The 18,926-nt window shown below is 42.3% G+C and overlaps 1 protein-coding gene across 1 annotated transcript in view; it reads right to left on the reverse strand.

Moving 5' to 3' along the window:
• Gpc4 (glypican 4) overlaps positions 1-18,926 on the reverse strand; it is a 108,306-nt gene that overhangs the window by 44,683 nt on the left and 44,697 nt on the right. The gene's annotated exons all lie outside the window — the stretch shown is intronic.

Consider the following 18,926-nt stretch of genomic DNA (forward strand, 5'->3'; position numbering starts at 1 on the left):
AGTACTAGTCTGATGACCTGAGACTATACGCATAGGAGCACTCCAAGACTATGATGTGGGCTACTAAGACTTGGGCATGGTGACCTGGCCATTTGTCCTGAACCTCCTCTAGGAAACTTGGCACAGAAGCACCTCCATTTCTGTCCTCAGGACACATGTAACTCCAGTACAGTTTCTTTCCCCATAATCTGCAGTGCATTTAGAACTGAAGCTTGAAAGCCAGATGTGGTTGTACATACCTATATATAATACCAGCATACAGAAGACAGTTGACCAAAAATTTAAGCCAGTTTCAAGTACATGAAGTTAGCATCTAGATGGGGCTACATAGGATCCTGTTTCAGACAATTAACTATAACCAAATCAAAACAAAGCAAACTGTCATTGGAAACTGCCTGGTGCTTAGATTTGCACCTGCTAGCTCTGTACACTCCAGAGACCTTACTTATCATGCGTATCAGTTCTTGCCTCTACCTTCAATACAGCAACCCTTCTCACTTTCCTCTTTTCTGTAATATATATTTACAGAGGATATACATTTATACCTAATTGTGAGATATACAATATGTGATTTGATTTATTGAGATTGCCTATATCCACGAGTAGCAAGTTAAATTTGGAAATTAAGACTATTGAGTGGGGTAAAGCCAATGAATTGATAGTGGCTGTGTGCTTATTAGTCAATCAATGTTGACACTGTAGGCTATGCTATGTCCACCTTTTATTTGTAATGTAACTTGCCTACAATGCCCTCTCTGCCATACAGTAATAATCCTTGGTTTTGGTTTTTGTTTTGTCCTGAGATCTTTCACACCCCAGTAAAAGGATACTTTAAGACAAATCCAAGGTATGTACCATTCAATTTATGTGCAAGGAGGTAATGGCAGTCACCAACCATCTTTCTCAGTTTTCTAAGTCCCATGCAAACAGATAGGCATGGTGCACTCCCTTAATCCCAGCGCTTGAGAGGCAGAGGCAGGCCTAGCTCAGTTGAATTTTAGACCAGCTTGTTCTACATAATGTGTTCCACGTCAGCCAGGGCTACACAGTGAGACCCCGTCTCAAGAAAATGAAAAGGAATATATATAAAAGCAGATCTTGAGTGCTAAGCCAAGGTCTTAATGTGTTTACTTATTCATGACATGGAAAACTGAATTCACATCGGCTAGGAATGTAGTTTAGTGCCTTGGGTTCCACATCTAACATCATCATCATCATCATCATAATAATAAATTTTCTAACAAAACAGAAATTATAGAGAACAAAGACAAACATTCATTTACTATACATTCAAGTTCCTACAGATCCGTTCAGTTTCTGGCAATCTTCAGATACTCACATAACCAGCTTGAGGCCACTCAGTCACCACAGCACCACAGAGCCAGAGCAGGCATACAGACAGTGCACTGGAAGTGGCCTAGCTCTCTTCACCACAGAACTGTCAGAGAAGCAATAATGAAGGACTACGTGTTGCCATTTGCACTTTGGGCAGGGATGGAGGGAGAAAAGACTGGAACTGGAGTTGCTATAGAATGGTGGGATCTGACACAGGATCCAGAGGAGACAAAGGCACTTGCAACCCCTGACCAACAGACACACTTGAAACCCGCTGCTCACGAACTCAGACTATCAGTCCATTTTTTTTTTTTTACTTGAAACAACTAGCCCAATGTGTGCTGGTCGCAGTACTCTGAACTACCAACTTGGCTGCCATAAATTTTGTGGGTCATGTGCCAACTATTAATCCATATAAAGCAATTATGGTGATCATCATTTGGACCCACTACCCAGAATGTGGCTGGCCTTTTGTCAATTTAGGATGGGCCATGATCATGGAGGATGGGTGATTCAGTACTATAGCAAGTAAGAGACAAAAGGGAGAAAGAAATGGTTGAAATGTGCCAGGGGAGAGAAAACGAAAAGGAAAGTACACAACCCAGTACTGCGCAATAACGGCTAAGTCACCTCCAACTGATGCAAATGGGGACCTGGCACCAAAGCCTTGGGTTCCATGGTAACTCCCACCAAGCACAGAGGTCTGTTTTCCCCCTAGTTTCCATTACACAGAGCCTGCAGATGGCACACAGCATAACTACTGCAATTATTGAATATAATTATCATGAAGAGTCTTTGATGTGATAGTAAAAATTATTAAAATGACCCTTCATAGAGAAGAAGGGCAATAAATACAGCCTCATTCGGAAAATTCAAGGACCGACTTTTGTACCCGGACCTTCTCCCAGAAAAAGAGTAAGGCATTTAATATACTTATTTTTGCTTCCTCTCCTTGAATATGCTTTGTCCTATGTTCAGATGAATAATGGTATGTCATTCAAGATGTATTTTAAGAGTATACTTAAAAGTACTTCAAAGGAAAATAAAAAATAAAGTGACCTCCTCTATGTAGTTCCTCTGATCCCATGGTAACCAAGAAGGAATAATTTTTAGAATCTGCCTGCAAGGATAAGAATAAATAACCAAACTAAACACTGGCCTTGTCTTAAAGCTAATACTTGTCAATGCTGTAATTATCTACTTGAATGTGCAAACACTGCAGTACAGTTTTACAAGAAGCACTAACCAGAAGTATAAAAGAACAGGAAAAACTATCCCATGTCACATTTTGAATCCATCTGACCCTGTGCTCAAATACTGAGTCCAAACAGCACAATCCTACGGTGTAAGCAGGGCTGCAGCAGCATGTAATTTACTATACCCAATTTTCTCAGTCTCAGTGTCGGACAGTAAGGACCCTTTCAAAAGCTAAGGCCAAACTATCTATGCCCAGCAGTGTATTGATTTTTGCAACTTGATTACTCAAAACAGACTGAGTTCAACTAGGCTATATAGAAAACATGTTTATGCTTTTGGTTTTAAATATACGACAATGAACATAACCCACCATAAATACCAATTGGCTGTTATGGTGTGAATATGGTTTTCGGTTGTCTCCCAGGGCGCATATGTTAGAGACATGCTTGCTACTGTAGCACGGTTGAGGTGAAACTTTAACAGGAGGCGCCTAGTAGAAGGTCACTTGGTAGACTCTAGGAAGATTGTGAAAACCCAGCCTCTGACTTCCAGTATGAGAAACTTCCTCCTCCACAGGCTACTCACTCTGAGGCACCATCTGCAAAAGGTCTTAGACAGAGCTGAGATCAGCACCATGCCTTGAATCTCCAGAACTCCAGAGTTAATATAACTTGTTTCCTTTAGAAAGCCTGCCTGCCTCAGAGATTTCATCATAGCAATGAAAACCTGGTGAGCTGGTGGACTTTGACAACTACTCTACTGGGTTCATAGTATAGTCATGTAAACAGATTAACTTGGAAATGAACTTGGGGACAGCTCAGTATAAAGTGCTTGCTGCACAGGTATCCCCAAGGATCTGTGTATTTAAAACCCTGGGGCTAGAAAGGTGGGGACAGTAAGATGCCTGAGGCTTTCTGGTCAGCTAGCATTGCTCAATTATTGAGTTCTAGGTTCAATGAGAGCCTCTTTGTCCAGAGAAAATTATAAGGCAGAACATAATAGAGGAAGATACCTGACATTGATCTCTGGCCTCCACACATGTGTAAACACAAACAGGCGCATGTGTGCACACACACACACACAGAGAGAGAGAGAGAGAGAGAGAGAGAGAGAGAGAGAGAGAGAGAGAGAGAGAGAGAGAGAGAGCGCTGTATACACATACAGAGACCAGAAAAGATGCTGGGCAGCACAAAATCTGAGCTTCCACTTAGCCGAATGATGGGTTTGTCAAATAAGACAAAGGGCAGAGTCCTATTATAAGATTTCATTGCTTCATTATTACGTTATGAATCTTAGTGATTCTATAATTTTTGGCTACAAATATAATAAATTATCTCAGGGTCTATGATGCCTGAATTTGGTTGTCAACTTGACTGATTTTATAATCTCCATGGAAACACTCGTGGGCTTGTCCATGAGGGTCTCCAGAAAGGTGAAAAGAGGAAAGAATGGTCCTGAATGCAGTTGGCACCATCCCAGGTGCTAAAGTACCAGACTGAATAAAAACGAGAGAGCAGACTGAGGACCAGCACTTGCCTGGCTTTCTTTCTCAGCTTCCTAACTGTGGATGCAGTGTGGCCAGCATCCTTCATGCTCCTGCCACTGCAATGCCTTCTCCTACATGATGGCTACTGCCAAACTGTTGACCAAAATAATCTTTTCCTTAAGAGGCTTGTCAAGTATTTTTGCCATAACGATGAGAAATGTAACAACAACATCAAAAGCTCAGTGGTGGCGCACACCTTTAATCCCAGCACTTGGAAGGCAGAGGCAGGCGGATCTCTGAGTTCGAGGCCAGCCTGGTCTACATAGAGATCTAGGACATCCAAGGCTATATAGAGACACTACCTACAGTTAGGGCTGTTATACAAAGAAACCCTGTCTTGAAAAGCAAGTCAACTCACATCAGCTATTTCACAGTCTGACCTAATATATTAGAGAATAAACTTTGTGTCAATATCCAAGTATTTCTACATACTTTTCATGAGTCCTAGCATATTCTTACTTGTAAATAAAATTAAAGAGAATAAAAAGATACTTCTGTTATTTTTTTTTCTTCCGAGACAGGGTTTCTCTGTGGCTTTGGAGCCTATCCTGGAACTGGCTCTGTAGACCAGGCTGGTCTCGAACTCACAGAGATCCACCTGCCTCTGCCTCCCGAGTGCTGGGATTAAAGGCGTGCGCCACCACCGCCCGGCTACTTCTGTTATTTTAAATATGCACATGATCTTTTAAAATTTGCCTGCAAAAAAAAAAAATGTATCTACTGCACTGCCCTGACAAATGATCAATTTCTTCCTAATAGCAATCATTTTGTTGAAAGAACACTTCATTCTATGAAGTAAAAAAGCAGGTCATTCAGAAATTCAGACTGTCTACTAAAGATAAATATATGTCAAATAAAAACTAAAAATATAAATAAATAAAACACCCTGAGATGAAGGGTGCTTGTTCCTTATCACATCAAAGGAAAGGAGAACAAAGATGGAAATGACAGCTCTCCACACAATTGGGAAGCATTTAAGCACCTTTTTTTTTTTTGATGTTGCTGCTGATGAGTGTTTACGGACCTCAGAGCATCTGTCAGCTTATTGCCTGATCTCTTTCTTATACTCTTCTTTTTGCCTTGTCTGTCCAGGAGGTGTTCTTCTACTTATTACTACAGATTTCCCTTCCATTACCCTCTTCTGTTTGTGCCTAAGGTTCATAGGCATATGCAAGGGCAGGTGGCCTCAGAAATATCATGGCCTTGATCCCAAGTTGTAGACAGAGACTGCATTGTTTCCCAGCTGGCCAGACCCAAATAATCACACAGAAACTATATTAACTATAACACCATTTGGCCAATGGCTTAGGTGTATTCCTAGCTAGCTCTTACACCTTAAATTAACCCATTTCTATTACTGTATGTATCATCATGAAGGTATGGCCTACAGGTAAGGTTCTGGCATTTGTCTCCTTTGGCAGCTACATGGCATTTTCCTGACTCAGCCTACTCTCTCTATCTCTGTTCAGATTTCCCACCTGGCTTTACTCTGGCTTTACTTTGTTAAGCCATTGGCTGAAACAGCTTTATTCATTAACCAATAAAAGCAACACATATGCAGAAGGACATCCTACATCACCAAGTATTATATAGGGCTTGAGGAACCAAGTAACAGGATAAACAACCGTGTGATTATGACAACAGCATTGCTAAACTCAACAATATAACAGGAGAAAAGTATAGTGCCCAGGAGACTCTACACCTGCTTCAGGATTCCCATGTGCACATAACCCACTCTACATACATTAACACATAATTAAAAATAAAAATATTCAAAAAAGAATCATGGAGTGGGGGGTGCATATACAGGGCCTTGGATTTAAGGGTTCCCAAGTATATAGGTTTTGAGGGTGTATGCTGGAGAGAAAAAAGGACTTTCAATGTATTCAAAAAGCAGAAGACAGGCCAAAGAGATGGTTCAGTAGCTAGAGGTATTTGCTGCCAAACCTGACTACTTGAGTTAGCTCTGAGACCCACATGGTAGAAAGAGAACATATGTCAACAAACTGTCCTTTGACCTCCACATGGGTACTCACATGCACATAGATACACACATGCATACACACAATAAATACATGTTAAAATTCTTTAAAAAAAAATGCAGGAACCAGTTATGATATTTTTAAATAAAAGCCACTTCAGATTAGGAATAGAAAAAAACAACCCAGAAGGCCTAGCAGGTCAAACATAAAATCAAAACTAGACAGGGGCAACTTCTATAGAGATTCCAAAGTTAACCTGAGTGTATGCATCTGTTTCTGTCTGCTTGTCTGTCTGCTTGTCTGTCTGTCTGTCTGTCTGTCTGTCTGTATCTATCTATCTATCTATCTATCTGCCACCTATCTATCTATCTATCTATCTATCTATCTATCTATCTATCTATCTATCTGCCACCCATCCCTCATCAAAGGGAAGAAGCCACTTAAAGGAAAGGAGATGGTCAAGAGACTGAATGACATCTTTGTCTGGTAAGGAGATTCAAATTCTCCAACCAGAACCCTGGTACTGGATCAAATAGTGGTAAACATGATGCTCCGCATGGCGTCACCCACCCAGGAGTTGATAAATCACTGGGACCAGATGGCATCCACCAGCGAGTTTTGAGGTAACTCAAGGGTAAAATTGTTTTGGCCAACAAATATAGACTGTCTTTACAAACAGCTACTGTGCCCGAAGAGACTGGTACTTGTCAGTGTGATTCCTATTCATAAGAAGGGTTCCAGAAGGGACCCTGGGAAGTAGAAACCAGTGGGACTCATTTCCATATCAAGCAGGCTGGTGAACTTTACAAGAAAATTGAAATCGCTGCACACTTGCAAAATGAAAGCTTAGTGGGGAAGTGGGAACCAGTATTTTAGCACAGGGGACAACTCGTGCTCACTTAATAACCCTGAGCTATTGGAATGGGTGGGGCATGGAGAGTATACGGATTCAGGGCAGTTTGTAAAGAGCACTAAAAACACAATAGAAGGTGCTGGCCACAGGCTGCTGATATTTCTCACTGAAGCTTCTTTAAAAAATAGTTAAAAACAAGAGAAGGAAAATTTGGAGAAATTCAAGGAAACGACTAGTCTTTAAAGAAGCTAGAAAAGGCACACAGTAAGAAACTAAGGCTCAATACAGGAAAATATTAAGATGAACCACTAAGTAATATGCTCTTTGCATCCTTTCCTGCAATGTTTAAAGATACTCAAAAGCAACCCAGGATTATAGCATCAATTCAGACCTGGAGACGAACCAACACACAAAGCAAGCCTTGGTCTCACCCCCCAAACACCCCTCCCCAGAGGAAATGGGGCAAAAGAAACAGTCAGCCTGTGAAATGTACGGTAGAGGACTGAAGCCACCCTCTGGGGCACAGCCTTTTCTTCTGCAGACAAATACCCCAGTTGCATATTTAACCAACTCTGCCATCTGATTTCTAGACATTCAGTCCTGCCCTGGGTTTAAAAGGGACAAAGAGTGGACCCAAATCAATGACAGCAGAAGTGACAGCTGAAAAGGAAGGCAGAAGCAACAGCAGCAGAACAGTCTGGGGCCACTTAGCTTAGGGGCACATAGTTGCTCATACTTCAAAGAGCCCTAAGGCCATTACTGCATTATAACAGCATTTGTTAGCCGATTTTCATAATGATGACTTCAAGTCCTTTTTAACAGATTGTGGTTTCTATCTTTTTAATAAGGTGGGAGAACAAATACTTTAGAAACATTTTAATGGAAAATGTTTAAGACATTTTGAAAGACAATTTGCTACATAAAAGGGTAATTTTTCTGAAACAAAAAAAAACTTATGCAAAGCTTTTTTTTTTTCAGAGAGAGAAAAATAGCTTACTGGAGATAAACTCAGGGCCTGACACAAGCTACCTAGGTGCTATAGCACTGCACCTATACCCTTAGCAAAAGTGCAAAGGGTGGTTCTGGTTTGGGGGTTTGGAGGGTTGGTTTTTGTTTTTGTTTTTTTGATTTTGATCTTTCGAGACAGGGTTTCTCTGTGTAACAGCCCTGGCTGTCCTGAAACTAGCTCTGTAGACCAAGTTAACCTCAAACTCATAGAGATCCAACTGCCTCTGCCTCCCGAGTGCTGGGATTAAAGGCTCGCACCACCACCGCCCGGCTTGATTTTAAAAAGAGGCTGAGACAGGGTCCCACCTGATCCTGACCCTCCTGGACCCACTTCTCCATGCTGCTAGGACACCACTTTTTTCAATGTCTTTGTTTCTTTTGAGTATGCGCATGCTCATGCTCACATGTTTGCATGTTCCAATTCACAAGTTTGCATGTTCCAATATACATGTACACATGAGTCAGAGAACTCGCTGGCATTGGTTCTTCTTTCTTACCAACACATGAGGTCTTAGGATTGAACTCAGGTAGGTTAGGCTTGGCAGCAAGTGCCCTTATTGTCTGAGCCATCTCATCACCCCCGTAAGGTAATGTTTTATTTATTTATTGCAATTATATGTTTATATTTGACTGTGCGTGCACATATGCATGTGTGTGGGCACAAATGTCCTTAGGGGTCAGAGGAAAAGTGGGAGGGGCTGGTTCTCTACTTCTACCCTGTGGATCCTAGGAATCCAATTCGGGTCATAAGGCTTGGCAGCAAAGGCCTTGAACCACTGAACCATCCTGCCAAGACAATTTTAGAGCCACAAGTCTAAGATCAACACATGATAAAGTTCTAGACATGTTTGAAGAAAATGGTATGGGAGGAATTTGTAAGGAAAACTGGTTTGCTTGGTGTACATTTGTAATCTATGAACAACTGTTCCCAGGGAAACATTCATGATCCTTCTTCCTGAGTGTAGTATCCTTGCCAGAGACACAACATTGAAGACGGTCTGGTAAAATAAGATTGTTACTCCTTCCTAGGTGCATCAAATGGTTTTACTGGTTCATATTGACAAAAGAGATATTAATCCCCAAAGATTTAGAACAGGGCTAAGTGAATATGAAAATAAGGTTTCTCTCATGGGTTCAAACTATTTCTTAAAACACACAATTTCCCATGTGGGTAGAGAAAAGTCTGCTGAACACATGTTACATCTGCTAAATGCACTTCTCTTGAGGCAACTTGGGCATGGGGAAATCGAGCAGAACCTACACGTGCAGGAACACAGCGAGAGAACAGTGCTTCAGAGGACTGAACCGGCCCCCCAAACTACATGCCCACAGTCACTGTGGAATGGACCAAGTGCTCCAGGGAACGAAATGGTAACCAGGTGACATTAAGGACTAAAGAGTAGTTTCTCAAAAAAAAAATGCAGACATTATATTGGTCACATTCCTGTACACAGAAAAGCCTCCACAAAGGCAAGGAGAAAGTGATGTTGACACTGAATTTGGAGAAAGGGGACTCTAAATTCCACATGATGGAGGCAAGGACCTTCAACCTCAAGAATGTGGACAAGAAAAGGGGCAGGAAAGAAAACAGCGGGCCACTCTTTTACGTTCGGCAAATGTCACTATACGAACTGTCACGTGCCCTGCCTGGAACCTCCATAAAACACAGACACGATACAAATGTTCTATAAGGGAATGAGTAAGTTACAACTAGTTTTATAGTTTTAAATTGCCTTGACATAAGCCCGAACTTGGGCATAACCCATCACCACTCCCAATCTCAGAAGGCATTTCATAAATGGATGGATGTGTGGTCATGCATTAGCGCTGATATTTGGAGACTGCTTCTGGAGAACAATGCCCTCTTAACATTCCCTACTTCTTAGCAGGATCAGACACTAAAAGCTCCAGAGTAATGCCTCGCTACAGGAGGGATGAAAAGCTTACAGCCCTGCCAGCCTTTCTGGAAGGAACAAACATCCTCTGTGAGCGCTGTCCTGAAAACAGCCTTCTGGGATGGCACACAGTCTTTATTTCACGAGAAGCCGCACAATGCTGACTTTTCAGTGAAAGCTTGTCAACTCCTTGTTCCCTCCGCCAGGGAAGAATGAGCACTGCTGTGGTCCTCGGCGCTTCCTGCCTCCTCCTCTCAAGCTCCCACCACTCCACAGCTGCTCCTACCAGGGAAAATAGGTGAGTCAGATATGAGAGCCAGGCTAGCAGCAGAGGAGGGGGCAAACGGTGGTGGCAGCTGGAAACGCCTGCCTGTTTGAACTACATTGCACTGAGGGGTAGGTTTTATTTTTTGCTTTGAAAGGCGTGTCTCCATTCTGTCTCTCCCTCCCCTAAATAGTCGACCTTTGTCAAATGAAAATGGGTGACTTTCCCTTTTCCTTCACTTACCTCTCAATATCGCCCTTCATGCCTTCTGTAAACGACTGCTCTCTGGGTTTCGAACCACTGAGACACAGATGGAGTCTAACACCTGAAGATGAACTTCCTTAAGATGTTATAGAGGCAAGTGGAAGTAAACTTATCCAAAGTTGACAATGTAAGCATCTTCAGTCAGGATGAGCACACCTTGGGCCCGTGTCCTCCAACTTGGGAGCCACAACAGAGGGGATGGGATTCCTCTGGAACTGGAATTCCGGACAGTTGTGGTCTGCCACATGGGTATAGGAATCTAACCCGCGTCCTCTGGAAGGGGAATCAGGTGCTCTTAACCACTGAGGCAGCTCACCTGTCCAGCCCGCGGAACTTTTGATTAGCCCACATTAGCTAATACTAGACATTAGACTACTGCCAATCAAAAAGGGGAAGAGGAATGCGCTTTGGATATGTTGCTTGCTTGCCACATCTGACATGGTTTCGAATTAAAATGTAACTCGCCATGTATCCATTGTCGATGTATAGTTCTGTGACTTTTAAGTTTGCTCACAAGGCTGTCTATCACCAGGCTCAAAGCATTTCCATCGCCAACAACAGAAGCGCCAGCCTGCTAGCAATCATCTTCCCTCCATGCACCTGCCTTAGACAAGTACTTGCCAATTTTCTGCCGCTATGGGTCTGCTTAGCCTTTTTCTACATAGCTCATTAAAAGGAATCATGCACACTGCAGTCACCCTGAAAGGACCTTCCCCCACAAAGCATCGTGCTTGAAATGTTCGTCCAAGCCACACCATGGATCAGCACTTTATTCTTTTTCGTGGCTACCTAATGTTCTGTTGTGAGGGTATATCATTTTGTTAAGACATTTATTGGTTGATATCTAAGTAGCCCATATTTACATTGGCCTAAGGCTGTTATGAACACATGTCTCTTCACAAAAGCCTTTCCTTTATTTCAAACATGTTTATGTGCTATATATTATTTTCCTTTAGTCTGATGTAGGACAAAATGGTAGGAACTTCTTTGGAAGCCTGAAACCTTAAATTAAGAGTCTCCGAAGTCACGACAAGCACCTCACTACTGTGCTAAGGTTACAATCTTCTCAGACATCTTTCTGGGAGTGGGTTGCTGAAGGTACAAACCATCAATCTCTCTCTGTGAAAAACTGCTCTTCACAGACATCGTGGGCAAATGCCAGAAACTTGTCACCAACTGCTCTCCACAAGCTGACATACCTACTACTCAGGGGACCATAGACAACAACACCATTTAAATCGGGAGCAAGGGCCAAAACACAAACCACTCCAAAACAAGGGTTTTAATCCCTCAAGTAAGAAAACATCCTTAATTTTAGTCACGACTTCCTGTTTTCAACACACACACACATCATTGTAAAAAGCAGAATGAACCGGTAAGAAGCAGGACCCCCCCTCCCCCCCCCACACACACACACGCCCTTGGCAACTTCCAGGTGAATTACATCTTTCAAAAACGGTAAAGGGAACACATAATCAGCTCTTGGGATCAGAACACAACAAATTATCCCCAAGATATCTAGCCATGAATGCAGCTGAAAATCTAAGAATACCCAGTGTTCCGAACACGGCTCAAAAATGGGCTTCCTAGTCACTAAGCAATTCAAGATAGTCTACGGCTATATCAAGACACTCTCAGGACACAGGGAGTGCAAACGTGATCACCCTATTTTAGGGGACTGGCATGGGAGGATTGAATGTCCTTCTCCAAAGATGGTGGGAGGCAGTAACTGGCCTTTCTGAGGAAAGCCACAGAACTTGCTGGTTTCTTTTCACCCTGAAAATCTTTTTATTCATTAATTCAGTTGCTGGGCAGAGCATTTCCTTCCAAAATTTCTCTTTTAGTCTTTTCATTTCTTTCAGCTGCCGTCTTGGTGGCTATGCCATGGTTTCCACCTAACTGTTCAAACTTTCAACTTTTTATCACAGCTTCGCCCTCTTACACCTTCACGCTTGCTCTCCTGCCTCTCCATGTGTCCTCTCTCGGTCTCTAGAGCATCAACAAGCGTTTATTGTTCTACTAAAAAATGCCCAAAAGAAAACTGAGCATGCTTGAGGAGTTGAGTCCAGTACGTCTCTTTGTGCCAACCCATCCCTGGCTACCTCCATTTCCAACCCTGTCTTGCCAATCTTACCAAGCTGAAGTTGGAGTTTAGATGATCTGCCCAAGCAGCAGCTAGATTTGAGATCTGGCAATCTTGACTGTCCCTGCCCGGAGCAGATCCTCTAACATCTCCAACATACTCAAAATTTTAGATTTTCTTCAGATGCTGGATACACGCAGTAATATGGAAGAGTCTCGGGAACACTAATGTCTCAGGAATCTCCACCTCCCTTACACAAGCCAAACCTACAATCACTCTATTTCCCCTCCGCCCCCCAAAAAACTTTCAAAACCTCCGGACTGATGGGGGAAGGAGGAGAAAACACACAAGGAAACGGGCCTGTTAAAACTTGCGACTATGTATTGTTTCCATAATACTCGACTTTCCTAAACGGCTGCAGCTTACACTTCTCTGCAGAAAGGTGGAGCGACAGCCCATAGTAGTTGACAGGTTAGAGGGCAATGGGTTCAGAACTGACAGACAGGGAAGATAATAAGCAAGCCCTCAGGAGCAGAACAGAAAGGGCGTTCCAGCAGCTGGAGAGTCATCTGCCTCCAAGCGTGGACACTAATCTATCACAATGGCCATCTCAAGTCCTTATCGCCTAGCCTCGTAGGTTTCAGAGGTCAAGAGGGCACCACAACGGCACAAATAAGGTATGTACTGGGATGATGGCTGAAAGTAAAAAAACCATTCTAGATCACAGTTCAAGGCCAAATTCCAAGTGTTATTTTACGAAAGCATAAACATATGTTTTTAATGGTTCAGGTCCATGGTTCTTAGCCTATGAATGGTAGAGATAGTTTCAAAATAATAATCAAAAGATGCTTAAGAAGTGGGTCCCCAGGATCAACTCCATAAAATTATATATATATATCTAAAATTCTTACCTGTTAAGATGAGGGCTGTTTTCCCATCAAAACAGATGTCCTTTTAACCTCTACTATTAGAAAAAAAGTCATGGATCTCACTATGTTGTTCAGGCTAACATATTTCCAGTCTGAAGGGAATTCTCCTGCCTCAGAATTTCCTGAGCAACTAGAACTACAGCCACCTTTCCTGATTTCCATCTAAAAGGTACTCTAGGTAATTTTCCTTTTAAAAGACTCTGGTTCTCAGGAAACCAATTGCAATGGATGAAGGAAATGCAACTAACTCTATTGAGTGCTCAGCCTACCACTGCCAGGGAAGTCAGGAAGATTAACAGAACCTGTTCACATTGCTATCCAAATCTACACTTGAGGCTCCACATCCTCAAATACCAGGACATTCTTCAAGGACCAAGAAAATTCCAGCTCCCCAATCTGGACTTTAGAAGTGAAGGTATTTTCTAACTGACATCTATGATCGTCAGTTCCTCTCTGTCAATGTCACCGAAATAGACTGTTCAAAGTGTAGTTACAAACTGCTACCCGCTAATCCAGCTAGCTAGCTTGACAAGTCTGTCCCCTGGTAAGTAAGCAATTTAACTTTCCTAGCTGCTGGTGCCCAAATATCTAAGTTTCCCTAGACTCAGCCAGGGCTGGCCCGAGACCTCATCCTGCCCTGACTTAGAGCTTGCCCAGAGGGCCCTGCCACTCAAAGTTCCAGTTAACGATGCTGCCCTGGAAAAGAAGCTGACCCACCCTAGTGCCCTGGAACTAAAAATAACCCTTGCAGGCCTGCAGGCTAGCCAGGTTCAGGCAGCAAAAACATGCCTGGACCTTCTTAACCCTGAGTAGTCTTAGGCTGCACACTCTGGCCGAAGAACTCATTCTCCATCCTCAGTCTCTCATGCTCCGAGCAAAGGGTGGAACTTACGGCTCTTTAAAGTCCTCGTGACCTCTCCAGCTTTAGCTAGTAAAACACAAGGGAAGGCAAGTGATTTCTCTCCATAAAGGAAACAACTGACTTTCCCAACCCAACCCTGGGTCTCCTTAGGTCTCAGAAAGTTGAAAAAGGACCTTGGGACACACTAGAATTAAATGACTGATTCAAGGTTATCCAGCACGGTCCAGGAATCAGACTTACAGCCCCTAGTCCACTGAGCCACATACTGTGATTGTAAACACATAAATCTGATTCCCGAATACCTATTCGGTACAACTGGGTATTGTGGTGATCCCTAGGTAATCTTTGATCACTGCACTCAAAACTATAATTCACGCTTTAGCCTATACTACTCCATTCGGTTTAAAAAACGAAGCACCAATCAAATAGAGTGCTTCTTTCCTGCTTTGGTGCTCCCTAGGAAGAGACTCACAAAGAAAATATTCACTTTATCGGTTATAGGGATGTTCATGTTGGTAACATATCATGAGAAGCCAACACCATTTTATTCTGGTTAATCTATCTACCATCTATCTACCTACCCACCCATCCACCCACCTATCTACCCACCTACTTATCATCTAACATCTATTCATCGATCCATCCTTCCATCCACCCATCCCTCTGGTTATGCAGCACAAGCTGAGTATGTCTACTTGGACCAGCAGTAATTCAGATTGCAGAGCTTTCCAGATTTTGCAATATTTGTATACATGTCAGACATCTTGAGGATGAGACCCAAGTCTACACACAAACCCATTTATTTCATTTACGCCTGACTATATACACATGCCTGGAAGCGATTTTATACAGTATTTTCGGTGAGCTTGCATTTTGACTGTGACCTAGCTGTCATGAGACCAGGTGTGGTGTCTTCCACTTGCGGCATCACAACAGAGCTCAAAAGGTTTCACACTTTAGAAGCTTTGAAAATTTCAGCGTAGGGAGACTCAATGTATATGACTTCTTTGCCCCTGCTCTCTTAAGATGTATGCACCTGCTGAGTCAGGGAATCAACCAAAGTGATATCACCTTCTTCAAATAGGCTACGCTATGTAATATAATGTTCTTGTAAGCTTTTCCCCCTAAGCACTTACGAAAAATATTTTTAAATATTTCATCCCCTTAATGTGACTATAAATTATAGTTCAAGCCAGGACACACTACAAGAAGGGACTAGTAAGAGTGACATTGGCAGCCATGGCTATAGCTCAATAGGCATACCTACCATGCATGACATCCGGGGATCCATCCTCAGCACTAAAGTAACAGCTTACACTTGTAACATCAGAGAATTAGAAAAGTTCAAGTGAGTCTGAGGCCAGCCTGGAATACATGAGATTCTATGGAACAAAAGGGTAAAGCCCATTAAATTCCACACTATCTTCTCTTCAAATGAATCATCTGGAAGGGTGTTGAGAATTGGTTTGATTTCTTTTTCCTGGCAGCACATAGAAATAATTTAATTTTGATCATTTGAATAGCACCATCAAGGCCCTTGGCAAAGGGTAACAAGGCTCCCTGACGAAGAAACTCTAAAGGCAGTGTGTAGCTCCACAGAGTGGCTCTCACTGTCCCACGTCTCCACACTCTGTATGGAAGTCGTTCTCACCCTCTACACTCAGATCTAAAGCCATGCATTCAACTCGTGAAATCCTTGTTGGGAGGCAATGTGGCACCGTTGTAGAACATGTGCCAATCATGAACCGGGTCCTGGCTCAATCTCCAGCACTATTTCAAGAGAAGTCAATCAAACTGGTCTCGTCTCTACAGCTAAAAGCTTGATGGGTCAGTTTCACTTGTAGGAAAATACAAACAAAATTATTTCAATAGACGGGGGGGGGGGCTGACATTATTCTAATTTACTGTCATAGCCTCTTAACCTTGTTCCCATGTCTAAGTGTAGATACTACCTTAAACAGAATAATCCCAGCAGGTACCACAAATCAGAATCCTCACCATTCTATAAAACTCAGAAATTAATTTCATCTTACATAAAATTAATAATGTTGTGTAAAGCCATTCCTTTCATCTCCTCACAGTGAGGCACACAAATTAATCCCTGTAAGTGCTGTGTGTTTGCTTTAAATCCTGTTGCTGCGTTCCTTCACGTAATCAAACGCCCTTTAAAAACGAGTATATCAGTTACATTTGCCTTCTCTGAGAAAGGTTATGACCTTTTTATACCCTGTGGGGCTTTTGACCCCAGTTCCTGTTTTCCTTATATTTTTGTTAAGTTACAGTTCTCACAGAACCACTGTCACTTCAATGAGATAACTAGAACCTGTCTTAAATGATACTGAATTCATATTAGACAATGGGAGCTAAGCAGAGAAGTCGAACATAGCATGATGCATTTGAGAAAGCATGACATGAAAAGGATGTCAAAATATTTCTAAAATACATCTCTGCACAGTGAATTACAATGCAACCATTCAACTCGTGGCACCGTTCTCTTCCAAATGAACTGGAACTGCATTAAGAGCTGCAGAATTTGCACAGCCTGCTTTGCTGAATGAATCATTATTCCTGCATAAAATGCAATTGTTTAGGTGGTGATTCTTGAACAGCATGTCACCAGTTAAGGGTGTAGTACTGAGGATTTCACTATCCTAAGGGATTGAGGGGACGCAAGAGTTTGAGAATTAGAATTGAAATAAATCATTTTACTCTGTAGAATGTTTCGTGACCTATGAGAGACTGAACTGAGGAATCTGGAGTCGAGCACCCCCAGAGCAGCTGTGACTAATATTACTATTCTGGAGCCACCATTCAAGAGGCAGATCAAAATAATTAACACTCAACCTGATAAAAAAGAGAGAGAGAGAAGGCTAAATTACTCCCATATGATTGCTTTTAAAATAAGAAAGTTATGTCAACTAGTTGATTACTTAGTTAAAAATGGAAGTTGACAAGGTAGACTGAATGGAGGCAGGAGGTCAGCTCTCTCCATTTGGTACATAGGGAAATAAAATTTCAAAGTCAAGCGTCTTCTTACCAAATGTTTTAAAACAAAAACAGAAGAGCTCCTTAAAACCCACCCACAGTGCTCCAAAAATAAGGGGTTTGGGGTTTTTTTTGGATTTTTTTTTTGGGTCCTGAGAATAGAAGATATGCAATCTGAGGTTTTGTTCAATGTCAGAAGCAACAGTGGCAAAATCTGTCCCCCAAATTTCTGGTATAGTCAACAATCTGTTTTGTCTTCCACTGTTCCAAACCCTGGCCGGAGGGAAAGGAGGTGGGTGCTCTTTTGCAAGAAGCCGTTTATGGTTATTTTGAGAGAGGGTATCTTATCCGACAGGGGGAAGCAAGTTTCTCGAGAAACAAGCCCCACAACAGAAGCAAGAGCACGGAACACAAGTTCCATTTCAGCTCATGGGCAGCGCAGCAAGGGACCCTGACAGCTCCTCCAGCCATGCTCTCCCAGTGGGACAGTTCCATCATCTGGACTTTTCAACCTGAATCACATTTCCGGGTTGCTACAGCAGTGCCTGAAATGGTCCATTTGTAATGAGCCTTTTCTCTTTTTCTTTCTCCTTAGATGTTCTTCAGTCTCCAGAAACCACTTGCGGATTTAGCCGACTTCCCTTGCAAGGCTTTCATGACCACTAGCTGAATAACTATTTTTGAACTAATTCTATATTTGGGGGCACAAAAAAAAATCCACAGACATGCTAACCAAAAGAGATGTTCTTTTAAGAACGTAGCTCTTGGGACGGAGGTGTTTGAGCGCCAAGCAAAAAAGGAAGTTTCAATTACTTTGTGAAGTGAAGCCGAATAATTATGAGAGATCCAAGCAAACTTTATTAGCTATGACAAGCAATACTTGATGCTTTTGTTTCGAGAGTGCTCTGGAACCTTTGCTAAAATATTTGAAAAATGCATTCGACTGTGGCTTCCCCCATTCGTTTGTTCAGTGGCTCTGCACTTGTGCAGGCATCCACACAAGTCAAATTTGTCTCTGAACAAATTCCCCTTCAGTAGGCTAGCTGAGCACAATTACAAAATGAAGCAAAGTCCTTCTTGTTCAAATATAAACATAATCAGAAGCGAGAGCAAAGTTTCAATCTGTTGCCTAATTAATTCTGACTTCTATGTTTAGGATCACTTGCCTTGATAGTTCTCTCAGGGTTTATCATGAGCAGCAGAATAAACGCAACGGGGGAGGGACAGCTACATATTACAAAGACGCAATTTGTTCTCAGCTACTCCCCCACAAAGCATCCTCTGCCACACGCATGCCACAGCACACACATACACACACTAAATAAATGTTGCTAAAAAACAAATTGATAAATATAATAAACCTTAACCTTGGGTCATGATACCAGTTTCTGTATTTCTCATAAGGAAAAGCAATGAACTCACTCAACAAAAAAAGTGGCACCCCAAGAGTGGCAATTTACTTTCTAAGATATTCTAATGGCACACTATAGGCCATCCTAGAGCTGAAGGTGATGGCATAGAAATGAGGGCTGGTGTATCTTTAAGAGCGCCTCCTTTCCTTCAACACCTAACCTAAATACCATGCTATTCCACTCTTGTCCTGAGTTAGCAGGCTCGGGAGGCAGAAGCAGGAGGATCTTGTGAATGGGAGACCAGCCTGATCTACACAGTGAGTTCCAGGACAGTCAGAGCTAGACAGTGAAAGTCAGTATCATGGGAGGG

This window comes from Microtus ochrogaster, chromosome X (genome assembly GCF_000317375.1).
Source record: "Microtus ochrogaster isolate Prairie Vole_2 chromosome X, MicOch1.0, whole genome shotgun sequence".
Lineage (NCBI taxonomy): Eukaryota > Metazoa > Chordata > Mammalia > Rodentia > Cricetidae > Microtus > Microtus ochrogaster.